This window comes from Leptodactylus fuscus, chromosome 7 (assembly GCF_031893055.1).
Source record: "Leptodactylus fuscus isolate aLepFus1 chromosome 7, aLepFus1.hap2, whole genome shotgun sequence".
Classification (NCBI taxonomy): Eukaryota; Metazoa; Chordata; class Amphibia; order Anura; family Leptodactylidae; genus Leptodactylus; species Leptodactylus fuscus.
Genome location: NC_134271.1, coordinates 32,768,526 through 32,786,838, shown reverse-complemented (window position 1 = coordinate 32,786,838; position 18,313 = coordinate 32,768,526). Strand labels below are relative to the sequence as shown.

The 18,313-nt window shown below is 40.9% G+C and overlaps 1 protein-coding gene across 1 annotated transcript in view; it reads right to left on the bottom strand.

The window, feature by feature from the left end:
* SPTBN2 (spectrin beta, non-erythrocytic 2) overlaps positions 1-18,313 on the bottom strand; it is a 143,727-nt gene that overhangs the window by 97,746 nt on the left and 27,668 nt on the right. The window lies entirely within an intron of this gene.

The following is an 18,313-nucleotide window of genomic DNA, read 5'->3' as shown; positions in this document are numbered from 1 at the left end:
TGTTTCCTCCCTGCTATGCCGTAGGAATGAATGGCCGCAGGAGGTTAAGTGGTCGGTGCGCAGGAGGTTAAGTGGCAGGACGCCGGCACAGGCTGCGTGCCGGCTGCATCCATTCATTCCTATGGGAGCGTACTATTTAAAACGGCAGCTAGTAGCTAACATTGTTAGCTATTCCCACAATGCTTGGCCAGTAGCAAAGCATTGTGGGAAATATTCTCCGACCTTGATCCCGCCTAAAAAAATCGGGATCGGAATTCCGATCGCGATCATGAAATTTACCCGATCGCTGATCGGAATCCGATCTTTTCTGATCTCGATCACTCAACCCTAGTAGCCACAGAACCTCAAGGCACGTTTTGGGTTACACAATGTACACTGGTTTGTCTTGCAATTAATAATTGCATATATGTAATACATCATTATATTCACTTTTATACACATTATATTACATTGTCAATTAAATAAAACAGGTTTAAGAAAAAGAAACCATTATTATTTTACAAATGTTGTATATATGATTAAATAGGAAAAGCTAGGGATCAGGAGCGCTGCTTTCATTAGATATAACAGAGCAAATTTATTAAATAGAAAGTGCAGATTCGACTAGACAGTCCTAAACTGTTCCAGTTTTATCAGAGTGATGCTGTATGATAAATCGGGCTGTCTAATCTAACATTATATCACTTATTAGTTGACTTGACTATAAAGGGGTCTGCCATTTCAAAATTGTATCTTATGCTTTATGTTGTTTCTTCACAATGGCTGAAGTATTGTAGTAGCACTATATCGTCGCGTTCCTCTTTAGTCTACCTATGAGTACACGTCCTGTAAATGAAGATAAATAACACTACAGATTTGCCGTGTGTATTTTCCAGCACTGATTCTCAATAAACTATAAGCCAAACTACACAGGTCTGGTTTACATAAGCTGACAACATAATCAGATGAAAGGTTTCCATAATAAATCTTCCCTTATACAAACTCTTCTAAAGTGGATGCATTTGACGAAACCTGCTAAATGCAGCCATTATTCTCAATGGAGGTCATGTATTTTCTCTTGTTTTATAGGAAGAATATAAATGTTCTCAAGACGACCTACCTTAATGCTTTCACTTAACCTACTTTATGTTGTCTTTATTACAATTTTACAGTTTATGACAAAATCACATAAAACCCATATTTGTAGAAGCGGGAGAGGTAAAAGGAAAATGTATGCATGTCCCAGAAGTGATTAAAAACATCACAAGACATCTTCATCACAAGAATCCTCTACAACGAGCCTGTCACACTAAAAATGTAATGCAATCTGCTGGCAGCATGCTATAGAGCAGAAGGAGCGGAGCAGATTTATATAGAATTTTATAAGTAACAATTCAGCATAATTTATTATTTATTCATATAAATCTGTGCTCTGTTTAGGAGTTGTGTGTGCAGTCCTGCTCAGGGATTAATAGAGGGAAAGTTATCGTTCACTAAGTAGGACCTCCAACTGGACTGCTAAACCCAGAATGAAGAGAGATTGAAAAAAATACAAGACAAGTTATACAGCAACTTTTCCTGCAAAGCTATATATCAGTCAGCTCAGCTCAGCGTATCCTGCTCATTACAGAAAGCCTTCATTTTTAATGTGACAGTACCAAGTTGTCCATGAGTGATGTTTAGTATGGCAGCACCACCCGTCCCAGTTTGGAGGACATGAGCTGCAATATCAGACTTAAGATAGTAATGTTTTTCTAAGGCCCTTTGCAATCGACTGTGTACTTTATTAGTGGACTAGCCATGTCTGTCACGGTTGGCACATTGACCACTTCATCTGCATGGCCTATATACATGCCGTGTATTATCATGGGTCCATATATGCATCAGTGAGCCCGGGGTAAAACTCAGGGAACAGAATGGGTCTGTGGAAGGATGATCGTCAAACGGACGTCATCCATGCACCATCAAAGCCGTTCAAGTATGGACCATCTACATGCACACGGTCATGTGCATGTAGCCTAACACTGTGCAATTCCACTAAACTTTCATGACCTATCTTTATGATAAACTATGAATGTTTCATTGCTTGATTTCAGGATCTCTCTTAATAAGCACATTTATTTCTTTACTTCAGATCGTAAAATGCAGCCAAACATGGCCATAAATAGGATACGCTGCACATTATAAGAACAGGCACAAAAGATATGTGCCCTGCTGTATTGTATGTAGATGACAGAAAACCTCACAGTACCACCACACTTCTAAGCACCTGTGACATAAGGACTAGAGATGAGCAAACAGTAAAATGTTCAAGGTTCGATCTTCGTTTCGAGTAGCCCCTCAATATTCGACTGCTCGAATCGAATATCAAACCCTATTATAGTCTATGGAGGGGGGGGGGGGAGGGGAAATGCTCGTTTCAGGGGTAGGCAACGAGGGTCGGGCTGGATCCTCCGGGCAGTCTTCTTCGTGCAGCGTCCCCGCGGCATCTTCCGGATCTGAATTCACTCTGCCAGGCATCGGGCCTAGGCAGAGCCGACTGCGCAAGCCCGCACTGCAAGCGGACATGCGCAGTCAGCTCTGTCCAGGCCCGATGCCTGGCAGAGTGAATGAAGAGCCGGAAGACGCCGCGGGGAAGCTGCACGGAGAAGACTTCTAAAGGTAGGAGAAGAACCAGCGTTGATTGGCCGACTGTATAGCATTCGGCCAATCAATGCTGGTTCTGCATCGAACTTTACAATTCGAACAGCGAGTGGTACTCGATCAAGTATGAGTATTTCGAACACCGTAGTATTCGATTGAATACCTACTCGATCGAGTACTACTCGATCATCTCTAATAAGGTACCTGTTACCCCTGATATTCTATCTTCATGACTCAAATACCAATTATTCATTTGCTAAGGGCCCAAAAATGACTTTCTATTCAAATTTACCTTTTTACTTACAGGTAACAGGCACGGTGATGGGATGTAATGTGGCACATACTGTACCTTTGCTGTAATCTTTATTAATTTTGTTGAAGAGACTTTTGTGTATATTGACAATATACTTCCAGCATGGCTTAGATATATTGATGACATCTTTATTTTTTGGCAAAGTGAATCTTCTGAATTGACCAAATTCCACTAATATTGTAATTCCTGCCTCCCTACCATCAAACTGTCCCTTAACTATAGTACAGAAAGCATAGTATTCTTGGATGTTTTGGTACAGGTAACACAGATTGGACTGGCACTTGACTTCTATTTCAATCCCACTGACAGAAATATCCTGTTATACGGTTTGACAGTTTCTACAATCCAGGCTTTATCATATCACTGTGCAAATCACAACTCATTCAGGTTACTAGAATGTACCCACTGCCGGCTTGGCCTCTAGTCATATGACTGAGATGGTTAGTAAGTTCTCACAATGAGGATATCCAGATTCTCTACTTGGTAAACGCATATATGATGTGTCCCGGATCAAACGTGAAACCTTACTTCAGCCATCACCCAACAAAGAGCATCTTGTCCATACAGTAAGTGTAACCATCTACACACTAGCAAGCAATTTAATTAAAAAAAAATGATCAATAAGCATTGGTATTTTCTACAGAACAACGACCCCCGCACCTTCCAACATTCCCCACTTAGGCCACAGATACGTTAGAGCAGATATTGGCCTGACTCAGCATATGACTGGGACTCCCAAGATGGGTATTTTTCCCTTTCTCGGCTGTGCCCAATGCGAGAATGTGCAAAAGGGCTCCATGTTCACTCACCCACAACAGGCCAATGGATCGAAATCCTCAGTCATTTCACATGCAAATCTAATTATACGATCTACCGTATTAAATAACCCTGTGGGTTTGGGGGTGGAAACCAAAAAAAATAAAGAAAGACTCTCAAAAACACAAACCTGCCATCCGCACTAATCTTGTTGACCTAACCCTTAATAGAGAATGTTCCCCCATCTGATACTTATGCAATGAGTAGTTAACTGAAATTACACCGCCATCTATTACCCACACATTGTACTCCGATATTCATTACACCCAACACAGTTTATCAGTGCATAACCTCCAAAATCTCCCCTTACTTTATCTACTATTCCATTATTTAATATTTTTCTTGAATTTAATTATTATTACCATCTTGTCTGTATTACTATTTTTATTTTCTTTGTAGAAATAACTCCTATGAAGACATTATAAACACAGCGGAATATTTGGTGGATAGCCTTCCACTTTGAATAATACCGCAAACCTACACTCATCTTGTGAATTGCAGTTCCAGTTACTTTCCTTTGTGTTATGCAGAGTTGCACTCGGGTTTAAAATAGGATTTCCCTCTTGTGTTTGTCAGTTTCGCTAATCTATTTACATAAATCAGATCCTATTGTTTCATTTGTCTGGAGGTTTTCTATGTCTTACTAGGCAGAAGGTTAGAGAAAGGTTATGGTCTTATTAAACCCTAATGAATAGACACTGGATATACATATGCTGGTAAAAATTTAGTTATACTAATATGGACAAAGTAATAGTTTACATTTGTATCTAAAAGTGGCCATGCACTTTAGACTAAGGCTACATTCACATCTGCGCTAGAGTCTCCATAGGTGGAGAGAAAACTCATGCATGGAGGACTTTTCTCTCCACCAGTTATATAGTCTATACAGTGGCGTAACTAGGAATGGCGGGGCCCCGTGGCGAACTTTTGACATGCCCCCCCCCCAACCGACACCGACGCCGAAGACCTTGACCGACCCCCTCCTCCGCATTCGTGCAAGCTCTATTATGTCCCTTAGTGGCCCCTGCACACAGTATTATGCCCCTTAGTGGCCCCTGCACACAGTACTATGTCCCATAGTGGCCCCTGCACACAGTACTATGTCCCATAGTGGCTCCTGCACAAAGTATTATGCCCCATAGTGGCCCCTGCACACACTATTTTGCCCCATAGTAGCTCCTCCACACACTATTATGTCCCTTAGTGGCCCCTGCACACAGTATTATGTCTCTTAGTGGCCCCTGCACACAGTATTATGTCCCATAGTGGCCCCTGCACACAGTATTATGTCTCTTAGTGGCCCCTGCACACAGTATTAAGTACCATAGTTGCCCCTGCACACAGTATTATGTCCCACTGTGGACACCCATAAACAATTATTATACTCTGGGGTAACGGCCTATTAAAAAAAGAAAAAAAAAACGCAGCGGTAGCGGCTGTCACCGGGCCCCCTAATGTCCCGGGCCCTGTGGCAGCCGCTACCACTGCTACCACGGTAGTTACGCCACTGAGTTTATGGGTGTCCATGGGTAACCGATATTTTTAGCCAGAGCTCTCCGTCGGACCTGAACGAAGTAGAGACAAACTCTAGTGTGAATCTAGCCATAGATGGGTTGGTAGCTAAACAAGACTAATAAAATCTATTTTGTACATTGACATTTATAGTTGTTCCGATGGGTCACACATGTTCAATGACAGTGGATAATAGACGACAATCCCTCTGGGAACATTCTGAGAAGATTCTTTCAAAGCAACACTGTACATGGATTAAATCTCTTTCACAAGAACAAACTTATCTTTTGTCTGATCGGACAGAAACATCAGGTGCAGCCAACTTCTTTCCAGACAATGGCAATGTGTCATTTGTAAGGTAAAATTGTCATTCCTTGTTAAATTTCACCCAAACAAATGTTCATGATGCCATTTATAGCAAATTTAGTCTAATGTGTACGGACACCTCAAAGTGATGTTCACACTATTATTTTCTACTTAAAATGCAGCTATGATAACTAAAGCCCATCTGTTCTAAAACACATCCTGAAGAATCTCGATGGACTTTGTGATTCATAGTATAGTCTATTAGACTGCCATCATGGTTTCAGGATTTCTGGTGGCAAGATTTGTGTGCCAGAGTGCACCAGTCTAACCATAGAAAAGATAACACAATCCCTTATTTGTAAAGTGTGAACAAAGTTTTATTTTGAGATGTACTTAGGGGAGATTTATCATAAATTAGTTGCGGTACAACTGTATTCAGCAATAGACATGTCATGAAAAGTTGCATGGACTGAATCCTGTATCAGATACTTGTACAACATGGTCTGAGAATGTATTCCCACTCATGTATTACTAGGCTGAGTGGGAATACATTGTGCTGTAGTGTAAAAAGATGGTTGGCACTTCTGGGCTGTAGTAGGTGCTGTGTGGTTAGGAGGCAATACCAATATATATTAATCTAAGAAGACCACGGCATATGCATGATGCAAAGGAAGAAATACTTATTAATCCAGCTAAGGGCGGGTTCACACCTGCGCCCGTACACGCTTTAGCCAATCCTGCTTCTTCCCTGAGAAACTGGACAGGGGACGCAAACCCGGCAGTCCGTTTTCAAACCCATTCAAGTGAATGGGTTTGAAAAGTGAGCGCCCATGAGCGTTTTGTACCTGTCCGCAGCGAAACTGTTTTTTTTTTAACCGGACACAAAGTTCAGGACTTTGTCACCAAACCGCATTCTTGTGGCCCTGCAGGCTCCGACTGTAATGTCTGAGGCTCTGCGCTCATTGCGCTTCCCTGCCACAGACATTATCAGCCCAAGGCTGAATATTGGAGCACAGAGCCTAATAGCTCCATGCTCCGCTATATCCTAAGGACACAGATAGAGGTGAAATCACTGCCTGCTGCGCAGAAGAGCGGGACATCACCCAACATGTGGGAATGTCCCGCTCGATCCAGGGTGGCTGAGGGGACCCTGCAACCATACAGCCCGCTACGGCTGCACCGTTGCACCTATGGTTAAAGTGGCCCTGGTCAGACATATGGCAGAATTTCAACAAAACCATATGTTATAACAAAAAAAATTATTCTTCTACATGGTGCCAGGTCCTCTATTGGGCATGCGCAGCACGTTTCATTGTACTTAGTGTGTTTGGCCACTTCCCCATATGACGCCAGAAACATGGTATACATACAGTATTGGTGGTGGGCATGTGCAGTGGCCGGCATAGGACTCGCTCCGTCCAGACACTCCCCCCCTATTGACTACCAGGTAAAGGTGCGGCTGTCCAGCCCTGCATAGAGCACTCAGCATATCCCTACACATGTGTTACATTTATGTCCAATCCATCTCACTTCTACCTTTTTTAGCCACCGCTATACTATACAACACACATGTTGTCTTAGATAAGTAGATATAGTGCTTGGGGTTTACTTTACCTCCTGTGTAATGCTAACACTGTTGCAACATCCATCTACTGTGAGCTTGTGGTGCCTTTTTGCAATATACTATTGTATTTTATTATATTAGAACTGGACTTTTTATGTGCATTTGGGCTTTCTCTTACTTCTGTAACATGTCTTAATGGCTCAGCATATCATGATGGAATTTCTGTAGTTATGCAATGGTTTCATTGAAATTCTGCCATGATATATCTTACCTTTGCTATTTGTGACGACATATTTTTACACTTGTTCTTTTGTGTTTTACTAGACTGTGACCAAAATTTAGACAGACCAAAACATGGGCTGTGTAATAAATATTTCTTCCTTTCCACCATACATGAGTGCTGCGGTCTTCTTACATGTTCTACATCCAACACCAATACAATAGGCAGTGTCATCATCGTAGAATAAATAAGTAACATTTCTCTTATTGTTTCGCATCTTGGATGGTTGTTTCTTACCCTACATTAGATTATAGCATTGCACTCAATGTGACAATTACATTTCCTAGATTGTAAATCACAAAAGCAAACCCAGTGCAAACATTGAGCCAGGTGGGATGCCGAGAGGTGCAAGCTCTGAAGCTGCAGGGTTGTGAATGTTTCTGTAACACAGGGTCAGTATTTCAGTACTTTAATTCTATTTATATGTAGTGATGGAAAGTGAACATTAGTCTGAGTGGTATTAGTCGCTCCTTTTTGTTCACATCTATTAGGTAAGTACTTTTGGTTTAGTTCACCTTTAACCTTCACATTCATACATATTTATGTTTAAGTAAAACCCTTGATTCATGTCTATAATATTCTTTATAAAATGCTCCTGTTGGCACAAAATGTAGCTGAATGAAAGTAATGGTCGCCTCCCATTTACTGACATACATAATTAAAATAATGTGAAAGAAAAATGCTTTGTGGGCTTTTCTAAACCTCCGATGCCAACTTCCTCAATACATTCAGTTATTGCTCTTTAATAATATATGCCGGTATGCAGGACAAGATCTTGTCTACGTTATTATGTGTTTCAGCGTGGCCAGCTTGTTCTGCTTTTTGCACCAAAGGGTTTTTCTACCTTTCAAGGTTCTCAAATTTGCAATCGATCATTTACATTTTGATTGATTGAAAATAATTTTCACTTTTTTTTCTTGTTTAGGATTAGTACTCAGAGGTCATGGGAATGTATTCATTTTTGTATCCTTGCCATATCTATCTATCTATCTATCTATCTATCTATCTATCTATCTATCTGTCATCTATCTATCATCTATCTATCTATCTATCCAGCGCCGCACCTCCCATGAGGCGACCTGAAGCGAGCGCTTCAGGCGGCGCTATGCCAGGGCCTCAGGGAGGGCGGCATTTTTGGTTACCTAAGTCAGCACCGAGCAGTGGTTTGGGGACGCCACTGGAGCAGCGCTGCTCCAGCAGCCTCCTCTCACGCTCAGGCAGAGAGGAAGTCGTTTACGTGCCTGCTCTCTGCCGGCGAACGGCGCCAAGCCCTGCCCCCGCACTTCGCCATGCCCCCTCTGCTCAGCCCCGCCCCCTCCGCCCCGCCTCTCCTCCTGGCGGGGTGTGGGGGGTGGCTTTCTGTAGTCCGCCTCGGGCGATGAAAGGGGCAGGTTCGCCCCTCTATCTATCTATCTATCTATCTATCTATCTATCTATCTATCTTCTATCTATTTATCTATCTATCTTCTATCTATCTATCTATCTATCTATCTATCTATCTCCTATCTATCTATGTATCTATGTATCTATCTATCTATCTATCTATCTATCTATTTTCATATTCAAATCATGCACTGCTATACCATTACAAATAATAGACACAATACTCACAATATACTCAACACTTATTGCTGAAATAATACCCCCACACTATATTCAAATAATGCTACAATATGGTGCTTACATAACATTTCAATACATGGTATTTCCACACAATATCTGTTCAGTGCACAATTAAAAGTGCCATAAAATGGGAAACTTCCTAAGGCTAAGTTTACATCTGAGCTGACAGACCTGACCGTGAGTGACGGAGAGACGGACTGCTAAAACAGCGGTTATCTGCAGACACTGACAGACCCCATAGACTATAATGAGGTCCGCTGGCTGTCCATCAGGTGTCCACCGTTTTTATACTGAAACCTGCACGTAGGTTATATGGAGAGGGCATAGTTCCTCAGCCCTACAGCCCTTACAGACATGAGAAAAACAAACTTTCTTTGAATTCTCTGGTTTACATATAATAAAGATTATTTGGATCCCTATCAGATCTTAAAATGAGTTTAAGGCTGGGTGCCCATGTGGCGTAAATGCCGCAGTTAGCCCCTGGCAGAAAAATGCGGCGTTTTACACATCCCATCTAGTGTTGAGCGAATAGTATTCGTCGAATACCTCGCTCCCATAGGAATGAGTGTTAGCGGCTGAACAACAAGGGGTTAAGCGCAGTGAATATTTGACGGCCGCTACCATGCATTCCTATTGGAGCGAGGTAGTCGACGAATACTATTCGCTCAACACTAATCCCATCCCCACAGTGCAGGAAAATACGCGTTGCAGACACGTTGAGTGTGAGATTTGTGGGCATTTGCTCATGTACCGCCACCGCATTTCAATTGGGTTATAGTCTGGAATTTGCCATGGTAACACCTTGCTTCTTTTCCTTTTCAGACACTTTGTTGTAGATTTGCGATGTTCTTGAGATCATTGTTTTGCGAACCATTTTCGGCCAAGCTTTAGCTGTTGGATGGATGGCTTCTCATATAACTGTAGAATATTTTATTATACAGAGAAATTGATGGTTGACCCAATGTGCCCAGATTCTGTGGTTGCCAAACAAGCCCAGCCATCACCCGTCTACCACCATTCTTTACAGCTGGTATGCTGTTTTTTGTCAAATATAGCTTTTTTACAAGAAATTTATCAAAATGTCTCACACTGGTTCATAAATTTATGGCAGTTCTCTTAGAAGGATTTTTGTTTCATTTTTCTAAGCCAATTTAGAAGTAGAATATATTTGCGGAAAAAATTTACAGTTTTTTTTAAAAGTCATATATAATGAATTAGGCAAACACCCAGACCCCAAACCTGGCACCAATGACAGATTTGGTCTCTATACACTGTAGTGGTGGCACCAGGGAACTGCAGCTCCCATGCACTTGAATAGTAGCAGAGATGCTTCTGGCCATATACAACTTACATCAGGCAAGTCATTGGTGGTTTGGGTATTGGAACCCAACTGTTCCGATACTGATGACCTATACTGTGGATAAGTCATAGTATCCATTATGCCTGGGTCTCAGACAACTCCTTCAAGTCTTGCTGCTATGTTCTTTTTAGAAGAAGAGATTTTCATCTGGCAAACCCTTTAAAACAAGCCAGGGTTGTTTAATCTTTTTCTAATCGTAGTGTCATGCACTTGAATATTTAACATGCTACCTAGAACCTATAGAGTCTAAGAAGTAGCTTGTAAGGTTTTTTTTTACAATTTTTGTAAGCATTACATGGTATGACCTTGGGATCAATTTGTAGGGATGTCCACTCCTGTCAGCTGTCTTGAATGTTTTCCAGTTGTGAATACCGTATATACTCGAGTATAAGCCGACCCGAATATAAGCCGAGGCCCCTAATTTTACCACAAAAAACTGGGAAAACTTATTGACTCGAGTATAAGCCGGGGGGGGGGGGGGGGAATGCAGCAGCTACTGGAAAATTTCAAAAATTAAAATGGTTGGAGTTTTTGGGTGCAGTAGATGCTGGGAAAGGGGAGGGGGTGTTTTGGTTGTCTGTCTGCCCCTTCCCTGAGCTTGAGGACTGCAGTGCTCCTATTAACCCCTTCCCAATGGAACAGGAGCACTGCAGATCCCCTATATTCAGTAGACCAGGCACTTTCAGACACAGGGAAACCTAATGTGTATGTGTTTCACAGTAATTTTCTACTTTTGTATGTATTCTAGGGAAGGTGAGAGTGATTTACAACTTTTATTTATTTATTTGTTTTTTTTAATTTTTTTTTGTTTTTGCACAGTTTTATGGGAGATTCTATACATTGATATTGTGCCTGGTCATAGACCCCCCCACACACACACACACTCCTAAAAAAAAAAATATTATTTTTTTTTTTTGCTGACTCGAGTATAAGCTGAGGGGGGCTTTTTCAGCACAAAAACTGGGCTGAAAAATTCGGCTTATACTCAAGTATATAAGGTAATCTTTTTCACAAGCCGCATAAGAGAACCTGAATGTGTTCATATATAAGTTTATTTTCTCATGGCAAACATTGGTCACATTTTTGTAAAATTAATTTGTAGTATAGTGGACTTCACATAGCTTGGAAAGGTCTTATAACCCTTCTCATATTGAGGAGGAACAACAATTGCTTCTCTAAGAACATTGTCTCAACATATGCCTGAATACTCCAGACCAGAAAACTGACAAAGCTTGTGTTTTATAGAAATGTTCACACTTGCTGATGATAAATTAACCGAGGACATTTGGAGGAAAGCACCTGGCTGCTACCTACCTTCTTAAGTCCTATGAAAGTTGTAAAGGTGTACTTCATTTTTCACGCTACTTCTACATTTTGGCCTAGTTTTGCTAAATAAATAGTGACATGGTATAATTTGTGTTGTTCATCTGACGTTGTATTCACTTATTAAGACTGTCTAAAGACTAGATGTCTATATATATATATATATATATATATATATATATATATATCTCCACAGAATTCAAAGGACTGGTTTTCGTATGACTATACATGTATGTCAAACATTGGGAAGGGGTTAATATAGCGTTACAAAAGTTGATGCTTAAAGAAACATTTCATTGAATCTGTATAGAAATTGTGAGGGAGTTATAAGGTATATTGTATAGAGAAGTGGAGGTGTTACCAGCAGTAGTCAGTTATCCCACTGCTTTCTATGCCTGCCAGCCTGAAACACATAAAACACGCCAGCTGTAGTCTGGTTGGTGGCCATGAGTAATTGTTTTGCTTGCATTTGTTTCTATTTCTCCCATTGTCTTTTCGTTGTTTCTTATTTTTTTTTATCATAGGAAGCTCAGAATGTATATATATTACATGGATTCACATACAAGTGTAAGAATCCTTTGGTTATATATCTTACAACATCTATATCACTATGGAGCACATTTTGGAATGGTTGAACATCCAGGCTATGTACCTGTTACTGTTGTACCTTTGTTTGTGTGCGTCCTTAGTGTATATAAGTGAGCTCTCCCCATTGTGCTGGAATAAAGCCCAGAATATTGCTTATGGGATATGCCCCTGTCGTTCTGCTCTTTTTCCACTATGTTAATTTAGAAATGACCCATGACAGTCTCTGCTATCTGCTGAGTGAGGCTTCTTGAAAAACTTACACGACAAAGTGTAAACTGTATAGTAGACAGTGTCAGGATAGAAGTTTTGCTCTGACAATATGTAATATTACCAGACACGCATTTGCAAATTTCTAAAATTTCTAAAAACACACGTTTCTTTTGGTAGTAGCTTGCTGCCTTGCCCTTGCTTTGCACTGTTACTCTTCTGGGAATCATCTTAGTACATGATCTTGCATCCAGATGGGCAACCAGGGCTTGGGTTACTTGTCACGGGGCCACCAGCAAGCCACTTTAATGTATTTAGATTAGTAAGTAAAATGAAACTTTGCCCCATGTGATATAAAGTCTAGATACTCCTCTGGGCAAGGCAATGCAAGATGAAAAGTGTTTGGGGTTCCCATAGCAACACTGAAAAGGCATGGTCCAAGGAGGACGGATACCATTCAGCCTGCCCCGGTGCTTATATCATCACATCATAATATATTGGTTAGCTTACATCATTTACCTAGCTTATTATATGGACATATAGGCTGGTTGAGATGCTGTATGCCGTACCTCCCAACCGCCCCGGATTCTGCGGGACAGTCCAAGATTTGGGTTCATGTCCTGTGGTCCCGGTCGGTGGGAGGTATGCCCTAGATTCAACTCATCTGCATTTGGAGAGGTTGCAGATGAGTTGAATACAGTGGTGAAGCAGGAGCAGAAACCCCTGCCTCATCACTGTGTCCCCTGCGTGTACTCAGTGTGTGCTGTGACGGGCATATTTGATGTCACAGGAAGAGGCGGAGCCTCTCCGAGGAGGGCGGAGTCTCATATCACAGATCCATGCTTTGTAGAGGACGTAGGAGCGGAGCTCGTGTAGATGAAGAACAGGAAGCAGTGAGGACTGTCTTGTGGGACTGCAGGATGGAAGGGGAGTGATAGAATTGTCTTACATGGGACTGCATGTTGAAGGAGGCTGAGGGGAGGGAGTGATATATTTACATGAGACTGCATGTGGAGGAGTAGAAGAAAGAGTGATGTTTTACATGGGACTGTATCCTGGAGGGTCTAGGAGATTGGATTGATGTTTAGGGTGGGATAGCAGTCCCTGGGGTGCCGTTGGAATCGAGGGATAGAGGGTCCTTTGGGTTCTTCTGGCATCTAAAGGAGGGCAGGGATCCTTGGAGTGCCTCTGGCATCCAAAAGGGGGGTGGGGGTCTGTAGGGTACTGCTGATATGTAAGGGGGGGGGGCAGGGGTCTTTGGGGTCTTTGGGGTGCTTAGTTACCTGTGGAATGACAGTGCCATTCTATTACAGTGATGAGTGTTAACTATACACACAGCGTTATGGTGTGGAGCAGGAATGGTTAATAAATTATTATATTTTCAATACATTAATTTTACTCTTAGAAATGTGCCGAATGTACGCCATAAGAAAATAAACCTATAAATGAACACATTCAGGTTTTCTTACGTGGTTCGTGAAGCCAAAACCAGGCGTGAATTGAAAAAAGAAAGAACAGTTGTTGGGAGAAGCGGCGCCTGGTAGCGATAATTTTGCTCCTTTTATGATCAATGTCTGATTTTGGCTATATCTGACACCCTGAATTTCTGAACGCACCTTCACTTGTGTCTTAAATTTCAATACAGTTCAAGGATAACCCTGACTGGAGACAATGTGAGACCCTGTTTACTCCTTAATTTTCGGTCATTTTCCTTGCCTCCCCATCCACAGTGCCTTTAGAATAATATATGCAATGCTCTGCAAAACTGACAAACAAGAGTTATTGAGAACCAGTTTGGCACTTATACCACAACATCTGGTAATGAAGAGAATTTTGTTTTACACATTTTAATATGTTTTTTGCTATGAATTATATCTATGCCGGAGGGGCAATCAGATTGTATAGACTTGATAAACTGGCGGATAAGTCCTAAAATGAATCCATTCTGGAAACATTTTCAATATGATCGCCAATCTCACGGGGCAACAGATATTAGAACTACCAGAACTAACTGTTCTGTCTTTAAAACAGTATTTTGATCTCTTTGTTATTGTTGATCTTTTCCTAGGGTGCCATAAGCTGCATAAAGTTATTATCCTGCATTTAGCAAAGATTTATATGGCTATTCCACCATTAGACTATTTACTCCCCAGTGTTTTGTTTCAGATTATGGCTAGGAAAATGTCCAAAGGTAGTCACAACCGCAGAGAGCCCCTGTACAAAAACAGCATATGGGGCCCTGTCTCTTCCACACATCAGCACAAAGGGTCTCATTCAGTCTGTCTAAAAAATGACCACTAAATGTAAATGTTTATTGCAGTATAAATACTATAATACAATGGTTTAAAGAAGACCTTTCATCAGATTGGGCACAGGCAGTTCCATATACTGCTGGAAAGCTGACAGTGCGCTGAATTCAGTGCACTGTCGGCTTTCCCGATCTGTGCCCCGGGTAAAGCGCTATCGGTCCCGGTATCGTAGCTGTACTGTCAGGAACGCCCTTCTCCACAGCAGTGCCTATCACGCTGCACAGTGTGAGCGGGGAGGAACGCCCCCTCCCTCTGCTCACAGTGCTCGTCCATAGACGAGTATTATCAGGAGGGGAGGGGGCGTTCCTCCCCGCTCACACTGTACAGCGCGATAGGCGCTGCTGTGGAGAAGGACATTCCTGACAGACTGTACCGGGACCGATAGCGCTTTACCCGGGGCACAGATCGGGAAAGCCAATAGTGCATTGAATTCAGCGCACTGTCAGCTTTCCAGCAGTATATAGAACTGCCTGTGCCCAATCTGATGAAAGGTCCTCTTTAAATTGAAATGAATAGAGCGGTAACATGCATTTCCAATCCGCTGCTCTATTCAAACTGAGGTGCAAAATACCCCAGACCATGATCAGTGGGAGTTTAAGCAGGTGGATCCCCATTCGTTAGCAAATTGCCCCCTATCCTGTAGATAGGGGGTAATTTGTTGTTACCAAAATACCCATTTAAAGTAATAGAGGGTCTCCATATTTAATAACACACACATGAGAGGAAGGGGGGATATTCCACCACGATCTAGACTCACCAGACACTTATTTAGATTCAATTATAACTGTGCTTTTAAGAAGTAGGTATAACTGAACAACATGTGTGTGGCACTTCTGGTTGTATTGTAGTAAGTGCACATTGTGGCTGCCAAAATCTCCCTAGGCTTTAGGGATGTGTAATAAAAGCATCACCAAAGCCCACAGGTAATAGTTCTCCCCACCCCACTGCAAATTACATCACATACAGTCCAGGCCACACAGATGAATTTCATTGCAATGATGTGGTGCCCGGCTGTGCACCTCTTCTATTGTCCTCCTGGCTACTCTGTCACCTGCAGTATGGTACCGCAAACAATACCATAGAGCGGGAGACAGCATGGTCAGAAGGACATTAAAAGAGGTGTGCAGCAAACACCACATCAGGAAGAAGAGGTTAGTATGAAATTCATTCATTCGCTTTGTAGGAAGAAGTATGAAATTCCCTAATCCAGAAACTGTACTGTGGTGCGGGAGCCTATGAGGTTACTCTGGCTTAGGAGCCGGGGGTAACTGCTGTTTGTTCTGTCTTTGGCTGTAAGGTCTACAACACTCGGTAGCTGGGGAGTGCTGTGGACCTTCTGGCCAAAGACAAACAAAAAGATATCATGTAATGTAGCTTACTAGCCACCAACCATCTCCACAGTATTTTGCCCCCCCCCCCTTTTTTTTCTCCCCTCACACATTATATGGGCCCCATTTTCTTTTTATTTTGGCCCAATAATTTACTCACCTATCCACGCTCCTGTCCAGGCCAAAACATGCTAAACTCTAGTCTGTAACATTCTGGTGTTCTTCATTGCCATGATGCCACGTGCAGTGCTGCCTGGATACAGCAACAGAGGCTGGTCTGGACAGGAGTGTGGATAGATGAATAAATTATCAGCCACTACCTATTGCAATAATCCAATATATAGCAGCCACTTCAAAAAGAAAGCACCACCTAAGGGTCAATGCACACAGAGTTTTTTGGCGAGGATTTTAGAGAGGAAAAAATACACTTCAGGAATTAGGAAATGTTTTTTTCCTCCAGCTTAGTGTATGGATCTTGAAAAAAACGCTACCAGTTTTTGAAGCAGTTTTTGCAAAAACAGCGCCAAAACCATCTAGTGGTTTTTCCACCTCCCATTGACCTATGTTTTTTTTTTCAGGCCACTGCCTGAATCTGCCACTTCAAGCTGTATAAAATCTAAAGTATATGACCAGTTTAAATCCAAGGCCCCACATAGTGAAATGTAGCAAAAAAAAAAACTTCTGCAGCATTTTTCTTTGAGATTTTGCTGCCTTTTTCTCTGCATTTATAATTCCCCTATTAAATATATAGGGAAAACACAGCTTTTGAGCACAAAATGCGACTTTTTTTTCCCTGCAACGTATGGATAATGTTAAATGAAACCTCATTCACTTTTCTGGTATTGTAAAACCACATTTTGTTACTGTGTTTCTGTGGCATCCAAAAACACAGTGTTTACGCAATGTGGGACTTTGGCCTAAAGCACCATTATTCCTGCCCATGTCAGTTTCCGGAGGCTGCTTCTTATATATTGCAGCATTGTCTAGCATTATTTATATATGAATTCTTTTTTTTTCTCTTCTAATTCAGACTTCTCTTGTTCTTGTTTTTTGCATTAGCGTTATTAATCTTTTTTTTTACTCTTATATCTTATCCTGACCACAACGACTACATCCCTGGATAAATGACTTACTCCCTCATGCTATAAGTGGGACTTTCTGTGCTGATATCCTATTTAGGCCAAGCCAGTAATAGAAGGATGTTACATCTTCCATATATTTTTAACTCTAAAATTATTAATGGAATTTTGTGCACCTAAGTGTCTAACAAAAAGCGTTCAACTGACTATGTTACAGATACAGTCTATTCTCCCTCATTTCCATGCCAGCTACTCTATCTATCTATCTATCTATCTATCTATCTATCTATCTATCAATCATCTATCTATCTATCTATCTATCTATCATCTATCTATCTCCTATCTATCTATCTATCTATCTATCTATCTATCTATCAATCATCTATCTATCTATCTATCTATCTATCTCCTATCTATCTATCTATCTATCTATCTATCTATCTATCTATCATCTATCTATCTATCTATCTATCTATCTATCTTCTATCTATCTATATATCTATCTATCAATCATCTATCTATCTATCTATCATCTATCTATCTATCTATCTATCTATCTATCTATCTATCTATCATCTATCTATCTATCTATCTATCATCTATCTATCTATCTCCTATCTATCTATCTATCTATCTATCTATCTATCTATCATCTATCTATCTATCTATCTATCTATCTATCTCATCTATCTATCTATCTATCTATCTATCTATCTTCTATCTATCTATCTATCTATCTATCTATCTATCAATCATCTATCTATCTATCTATCTATCTATCTATCTCCTATCTATCTATCATCTATCTTTCTATCTGTCATCTATCTATCTATCTATCTATCTATCTCCTATCTATCTATCTATCTATCTATCTATCTATCTATCTATCATTCTATCTATCTATCTATCTATCTATCTATCTATCTATCTATCTATCTATCTATCCTCTATATCTATCTATCTATCTATCTATCTATCTATCTATCTATCATCTATCTATCATCTATCTATCTCCTATCTATCTATCTATCTATCTATCTATCTATCTATCTTCTATCTATCTATATATCTATCTATCAATCA